Source organism: Chaetura pelagica, unplaced genomic scaffold, assembly GCF_000747805.2.
Source record: "Chaetura pelagica isolate M959 unplaced genomic scaffold, ChaPel_1.0 scaffold47, whole genome shotgun sequence".
Lineage (NCBI taxonomy): Eukaryota > Metazoa > Chordata > Aves > Apodiformes > Apodidae > Chaetura > Chaetura pelagica.
The window spans coordinates 281595-290099 of NW_009954140.1; positions in this window are offsets into that span (position 1 = coordinate 281595).

The window sequence follows — 8505 nt, forward strand, 5'->3', positions numbered from 1 at the left end:
TCAGAGCACCTTCCATCATGCTCAGGACAGACAACTCAAGCAGACCTGGACGTCTACTCACCCATGAACTGTATTTTTGCATCCCCTGGCTGGAGGGGCTGCCTGGTTCTCAGCAGTATGCTGACATGGTTCTGCAGAGCCTGGGGACTGATGGAGGACTGCAGGGGCTTTGGCGTGTACTCATTCAGCTCCTCCCTGTGCCAACAAGCAGACACTAATTAATCTCCTGCCCAGCTAAAATCAAAACCAGGGGGGATTAAGAGGAAGGAGGAGATGCAGCAACAATTTTCAATTGCATGGCTGGGGGAAAAGGTGGAGGGAGGGGGGACAATGAGCACAACAGCTTGGATCTGAATTGGGTAACATGGAAGGAAACATGAGAGACATTTTCCACAGAGAAGGCAGCTGTGCACCACTGACTACTTCACTGAGAGAAATACCTGCTTTCTGGAGAAAACTGGAGCTCTCTGACCAAGGACTGTACCACAGAAGTAAAGCCACAGGCTGTTTCTTCAGAGGCAGCCTCAGCTGAAAGCCACCTCACTCTAATCCTCTCTTGCTCCTGTGTGTCCAGAGCACTACATAGAGTGGAGTGCCCCATGCCCAGCAGGGGCAGAGCATAACCCCTGCTGCTCTAAGGGCATCTGATGAAGGCAATACCTTCACTCTGTGTCAAAGTGCATAAAGATACAGGAAGGAAGGAGGGTGAAAATACAGCTCAGGGCTGCATGACAGAAGCTTTTCAGTATCCAGGGATATTTTCATTGCCATTAGGCATTTTACCATAGATTTCAGATGCCCAGGGTTGAAAACTCTGGCACTTGTGAGAAAGAGTAAAGGAGCATTCATCCTCACTATAAGTTCATGTACTTCCTTCTTGGCATTACAAACACATGGCAGTCAAAAGAAATGCCCATGACCCTCAGCTCAGGAGGAGTCACAAAAGGAAATGTGGATCAGAGATGGTCAGCATTAAGAATGTGAACATGAGATAAACTTTCTTGATTACAGGCAGGAGTTAGTCACTAAGTGACAGTAATTAGTAGCTTATGTTCTCCAGAACTGTCAATTTCTTAATTATTCAGAGAGTACTTTCAGGCACCCACCCCTAACCCCTGTGGTGCCAACACCTGTTAGAGATAGAGACCTAACCTGAGACACATACCTGCTGAGAGCAGAGCTCTTCTCATTTGTTTTGGCCCAGTGCTGGAGCACTGCCAGAAAGCTCACCCGTGCCTCCATTTCTTTATTATGGCTTAACAGTATTCTGCCATTCAGGTAATCCCACAGCATCTGAGACACAGCACAACAAAAAGGCTTTTGTTAAACCCACCAGAAGGTACAGGCAGGTCTGGGCAGTGCCAGGCTGCAGAGACCCTCATCCTGCCTCGCTGATAAACACATCCAGCTCAGTCTGATAACAAAAAAAATAAAGGTTTTCTGGGGCTCAGGAAGAGCACATAGAACTGCCCAAACCATGTCTGGAGTAGTACAGCTCATAGGCTAGGGCTACAGGCACACTGCCTTGTCTGCATCCATAGCTTCAGTTACTAGTCATTCCCAGAAAAAGGATACGAAGCTGATCAGCCAAAGCCCTCCCACTTCTTTAGCCCCCTTGGGACATTCCCATTGGCCTGTACACTAACTCAGCCCCTGCTAGGGAGGTTCCTGGTGCACACACTGCCCTTGTTGCTTACCTGTCCATAATGGACTTCAAGATAAACTTTGTTCTCAAAATGCAGAGGTGTCCTCCAGATCAGCCTGCGTAAGCTCACAGTGACCATCCCATCCTCCAGTAGATAATCATGAAGATACTCCTCCGATCTTATTGGCCTCGCCATTCTACCTGCATGTTTAGGCAGAGAGAGGATCACCACTCTTGCTGCTGAGACAGTGGGCTGAGCTCCATGGCTTAGGACAGGAGCCTTCCTGCACACCTCTATTCCACTTTGCCCTTAAGAACTCCAAGCATCAGCCATTCCAAAGGGATGCTGACCCACACAGACACACCTCTCAGGAACAGGCAGCACAGCCCCTGAGAAGGCACAATCCTTAACCCTAATACAGAAGGAAATTGCTGAAGGGGAACCTCTCTAGAGCCAGCAAGGGGGGGGGAATTCGTCAAAACAGTAGCCATGGTATTCCCCGTTGGAGAAACTGCTGTATGGAAGAATTGAGATGCTAGTCTCTACTTGCCAGAATTATTGCTGTCAGTCCTGATGGCAAAAAGAACAAATTCCTGTATCTCTTCCTGTTCATTTGCCCCCATGTGCTCACAGATCTCCTGCAAGAGTTCCTTGGCCACCTGAGGCAAGAAAAGAAGCAAATAAATACCAAGGCAAGCCCAAAGCAGCTTCAGAGCTGTTAAGATATATTGGGCCTGTTGGAGGGCAACAGTATGGCTCTGGTCACTGTGCAAGCTGGGTGAGACATCCCAGCATTGTGCAGGCCCTGCAGAGATACACGGCTACAGCCATTCCTAGGAAGTGAGTGAAAAACTGTCCCAGCACTATGGGAAGCTCAGCCAAAGCCCAAGGTTTTGACAGATAAGGGAGTTCCCTGGTGTGGCTCAGAGTCCAGACCAGATCAATGAAGAAAGTCAAGGCAGAAAACTCACAGTGAATGTCTTGATTCTGGTGACGTACTCCATGCCTCCAGGGATCAGTATCACCAGCCGGCGGGCACTTTGCCCCTTCTGCCAAGGACAGACTTTAGGCAGCAAAACATGCAGGATCCCATCAGCCCCACAATTGTTTATCCCTCTTCCTCCACATCTCTGCCTTCCACTGCTTGCCTGCAGTACCTGCTTCTTCCCTGCCCATATCCCCTCCCTACTCCATGGCACTGCACTTCCCAGTCCTCTTATAGACACAGGCTTTGTTTCCTCTCTTCAAACACTGACCACTCCTGTAACACTGTACATGGCACCTCCTGCCAATCCTCTGCCCTCTCCCCCTTCCCAGCATCCCTAATTCTCTGCCCCTCAGTACCAGCAATGCCTCTAACTCCACAGGGAAAGGAAGGTGGCGACGGCCCCCATACATGACATTTTTCCGCAGGTTGCTCTGGCAGATCTTGGCTATTTCTGCAGGAAAAGGAAAAATAAAAAGCTTCATGTGCTGAGCAAAACAAAGGACTAAGTAGCATACTCTGTGATGCTGGGTCATCCTGCCTGTGTTGAATTTAACCCAGGGACCATGCTAGGAGGGCAAAGAGACTTGACCTCATCTCACACTCTGTCAGGACACATCCAAATCATGAGGGTCCAGCCCCAGACAGCACCCAGGGCAGAAGTACACAGGAATCATGAGATGAGAGAAGTAGAACCCCCTTCTCTGGCAGAATTCCAACCCCAGCACCTCACAGTTGGTGACTGGAGTACCACAGCCTGCTGTTAAACTAGGCCTAAGCCACAGGGCTAAGCTAAGCCCCAGACACAATTCCACCTTGCCTGGGTGAAGATGCAATGGGAAATGACCTCTGCAAACAGAAAGACTCAAGATCAAAGCAGAATTTTGCCTGCAGACTCAGCTCAGTACCCCAATATATTGCTCCTGCCTAACAGGATAAGGGAGATTTTCCTACTGGACCATGTCCCCTCCAAGCATCCTGTCTTCTTTCCTTGACTGCTGGGCCGGAGTAACAAGGGGGCAGACTTTTATCTTATAGAACACAGAAACACTCATACCGTGATGGGTGCTAGATGGGTCACTGCTGGCTAGCTGCAGAAACTTGGTGGCATAGGGCATCAGGGTGTTAGAAGGGAGGAAGTACCCACTTAGCAGGTTTAGGAGCAACCAACCACGCATCACGCTCTCCCTGTGGAACAGAAAGAGCTGTGAGCACCTTGGAACAAGAGAATTCCTGCTCCAAGCAGCTCAAAGTGAGCCTCTGTCCTTCTGAGCATGTACAGCAGGTGGCAGAAAATGAGAATGTCCTTGGTCACAGGTTTCTTATAATACTGAGGAAGGGATCAGTTCTGTTATTCTAACAGCAAACAAAGAAACAGGAATAGTCAAGGCCACTCTGATGCCACTGCTGCCATACTGCAGGACAGGGTGGGGTCAAGCCAGTCCCTAACTCCTGTATCAGTTCCTCAGGGCTGTGATGAGGAAATCTGGCCTCTGAGCAGCACCACTACAAGAAATGTTTACTAAGTGCCCAGATTTATCAGCAGCCAGAGACAAAAGCACAAACAGTGAAGTGAAAATGCCCAACTCAGTGACTGGCTACATTTCCTGAGTGCTCAGCCCCAGTATCTGAGCAGCTGGGGATGAAGCATCATTCCGGGCAGCCTCTACCCTGGCCCTGGCATCCACACAGTGAGGCAGATGGTTCCCTTCCTGCTTGAACAGGAGCTGATGGTAGTGGTACTCACTGCTTAGGGTTGCAGGTGACCTGTTTGATGACCTGGCAGTAGACCTCATCATGCAAACTCTCCTTCTCCTTGCACAGCTGCATTCAAAAAGGAGAAGACAGGATCAGAGAGGGTACAAGAGCATCAGAGAGGCCCCAGCTCATCTCTGTGCCCTTCCTCTCCCAGCTCCAGAGCTCTGGCAATTTGGCTTTGCAGCCCTTGGTCTCCAGTGCTAGCTAGGCCTGAAGAAGGAGAGGCAGGTGGTGCTCCCAACCAGACAGTGATTTCCAGGGAAACTATCTACACACAACCCCTTTCCCCCCATGTTTTTAATCAGCCTCTCTGTTTCAGCTCCCTTTCCTATGTAGGATGTTGCATCATGGCTCTTCCCTGCTCTGTCCCTTCCCAGCAAGATCTTGTCCCTTCATCTCCATTGCATTTTGCCCAGGGGAAGGTCACAAACCTGAAGGATTTCGTAGATGCATTGAGCCTCATTCTGATGCTTGAGTTTTGGTTGATCTCCCATGAACCGCATCACAGCTGCAAAGCAAAGACCAGCATTTAGGTCTAAGCAGGGGTGCTCCTGCCATGGGTCAGGCAGTAGACAAGAAAATGTCCTGAAACCTTTTCTGCTCCACAGGCTATACAAGGCTTGCATTGGACATGACAGTTGAAGGGACATCAGCCCAGACAGTGCATGTTCATGGGCACTTTGCACTCAAGGCAAAGTGGATTTTGTTGGATGCTTTCAGCCTGGACACTGGTGGTTATTAACTGCCTTAGGAGGGATCCTCCTTGAGATTTTCCCTTCCCCACTCTGAGCACTATGATACTTATGAGTGGACATCTAGGCCTTCCCACTCACCCTGCACTCCAGCCTCTGCAGTGTTATGTCCTAGGGAGGTACTTACTCTTGAAGTTCATTGTAGCAAGCTCACTCAGGTCCCTGTCAGAGTACTGGAGTAAAGACCCCTGGATTGGGACCTGCAGGGCCAGAACACAATGGTAAGCTGGGGAGTCAGATCACACAGAGCAAAAGACACAAGCTCCCAGTATCTTGCAGGCAGCACTGAAGAGTAGGGGATATCTACAGTTCTCCAGAGACTGCAAGAATCTGCCCTCTGTGCTTTTGCCATGTGGGGACAAAGCTGGAGGCAATGCTGGAGCTGGGATTCTGGCTGTAGCCATGGGGAAAGACTGGGCTCACCTTGGTGTGCTGGACCAGGTGAGCTGCACTCTTCTTTTCAGCAGGTATCCCTTTCATTCCCTGCCTAGACAGAGGAGAGAGAACATGTAATCTAAGAAATATCCCTAGCAAGGGTCTGGTGTGGGTCAGACTACACAGGTCCTGTGTATGCCTGTTTAGGAAGGGGCACAGCCTACTCACATGGACTGAGCCTCTCGGAAATAGGCTGTAGCAAAGTCCACCATGGTGTAACGATCACCAGCAGGAACTAACAAGGTGCTGTTGGGTTCTGATGTCAGGCTGGGAACAGAACTCTGCAAGGACAGGCACCAAACCCACCCTGAAAAGTCTGCTGAGGAACTGCTTTGTGTATTCTCACCTGCCAGACCTCAGAAGGCCCAATCTGTGTGTGGTGCCTCTCCCTCCCACTATGATAGCATTTGAGTGTCTCTGTCTGCAAGGATTAAGCAATTATCTTCCCTCTAACCTTGGAGGTCAGATGCTACCAGGGCCATGGACCCACCCCTGGCAGCTCCCACAGAACCTGGTCATGTCCCTTAGCAGCTCCCCAATGAAAACTGATTCTGTGAACTCACCTCCCTGCTCGTATTCCTGATCTCTGAAGAAGCTTTCATGCTCTTGTGCAGCCCTCCATGTCTGTTCATGCTGGTGCTGAGGTAATCAGGGGCTGCAGCCAACTGCACCAGGTTGGTAGGGAAAATACCACTGCGGCCACCAGTGGAGCCAAACTGCCAGCCTGCAGCAACAGGGGAGAAAGTCAGGAATCAGAGCAGCTACCATGAGAAATAAGCAGTGTGGCATCCTACTGGCAAAGGAAAGCATTGGACCGACCAGGCTTTCCTGCATCCTAAGATAATATTGCCTATAACTATGGCAGCTGGAACAAGGTGGGTCAGAGAATGGCAGAGCTGAAGGCTGATTATGCCAGCTTCTAAGAGCTTGCCTTCCTCTGGCTTACTCAACAGCAGCATGTAGAGCTTCAGGGCACCATGGATCCAGCAGGCCCTTGAACCCAGTCCTCACCTTTCCTGCCAGTCTAAACAAATTCCCTCACCTGGCTCCACGCCTTGCATGGGCAGCAGCTCGATGAGGTCACCCTTCTTGAAGCTAAGGAGACTCTTGTCATCTGCAATGTAGCTGCGCAGAGCAACAACGTAGCTGGTATCCTAGGAAAAAAAGTGATGGGGAGGTCAAATTTCATCCCCAGGATGTGTGGGACTCAGCCCATGTTACCAGATGGACTCTCAGGTCCATATAGAAAAGCACCCTCATCCCCTACTGCACTACAGCCACTCCCTCACCTGCCTCAACTCCTGGATGAAGAGTTCCACCATGGCCTTGATGCATGATGCCTTTGAAGAGTGAAGGAAGAGCTGCTCTGTCTTCAGAGAGAACTCCAGGGTATTGCTGTCCTTCAATTCCACTGAGAGCACATCTGCAAAGCTGAAAACACAGCCAGCATGTTCAGAGTCCTGCTAGAGCTAGGGATGCTGATCACAGGGATGGGAGCTCATTCCAAGGACCGAGAATGGAGACAGGCCTCAGCACACTCCAGAGGGGCCTTTCACCAACACTATTACCACAGTAACAGCACAATAGGCTGCTGATGGCTTTCACTGAACCACCCAGAGGATCTCCCTTCTGAGCTAACTGACACCTGGCACTCACTCACTGTGAACAACACAAGGTAGGAAAGAAAGGGAAAGGCCAAACTCATTAGAAGGAGGGTCAGTGAGTCAGAACTGGCCTAGGACAACCCAAGAGAGCACAGCACAACCAGGGAATTTTCAGCTGACCTGTTCAGTCTGCCTCCTACACTCTGAAAGCATCCTACAAGTGACAAATGATCATCCTGCAGCAACCAGTGTCCTTTTACTCACCTGTAGCTGCGAAGAATCTTCAGGTGCTCAGGATTATAGCCAGCTGCTTTCACCACCTTCAGCAGCCTCATGCCCCGGTGAGAAACACCCAGGATCTGAACATCACTTCCATCTTCACCCTGTAAGGGAAGTGCAGCAGGGACCATCAAAGGCTCCATCCCACCTGGACAAGATGCAGCAGGGGAAGAAGATGCTGCCATATGTACCATTAAAGAGGCCCTAAGCTGAAAGAGGAGTCAAACCCAGGAAGCTACAGAAGGCACAAAGAAAGGTGTGATCTGTGGCCCAGCAGGGAGACAGAAAGAGATCCCAGGTGAACTTGAGCCACACAACTAAAGCAAGCACAGAGTCTGGGGGGCAGATTAAGACTTACACGAACAGGGAAAAGACGGGAGAAATAGTTAGCCCAGTTATCCCGAGCAGCCAGTACAATCCTCTTCTTTATCCCATCTTCCTGAATGGACTGGACATCATTGCCAACCCGGAACTGCACTAGCAGGGTTACAAAGCAGATACTTTCTCAGTAAGACAAAGATTGCCAAGTCTCCTTCTGCCTAGGGACTCATTGCCCCCAGTCCTGCTCCATGATTACAACACAGCAAATGACAGGCAGAGGGAAAAGGATACCACATCACTTGCACACACCAGTCTACTACTTGTTTCTCTGCCTCTTTCCAGGAAGCTCCTGTCAAAGATGACAGTTGGATTTTGAGACAGCTAAAAATCCCATTATTGGGCCTCAGTTTCCTCTCCCCAAAATAAAAATATCAGAACTAGAATTCTTCTGGCTCAGAGAAATTTCAGGACCATTTTTTGACCATTTGGAATAAACAAACACTCCTACACTACACTACTCAGCACATACAAATGTTTTTTCTTGCTGCAATAAGAAAAATTTGTCCTCTGCCCTAAGTCCTTCTTGAAAGGTCTTGGAGTTTCTCATTTCAAACCAAAACCTGGGATGGGCACAGAGAGGAAGGGATGATGGGGATGTTAATTACTCAGTAGATCTTTCATTTTGCGCTTCTCCTCTCTGGAGATCCGAAGGCAGGAATCAGAGA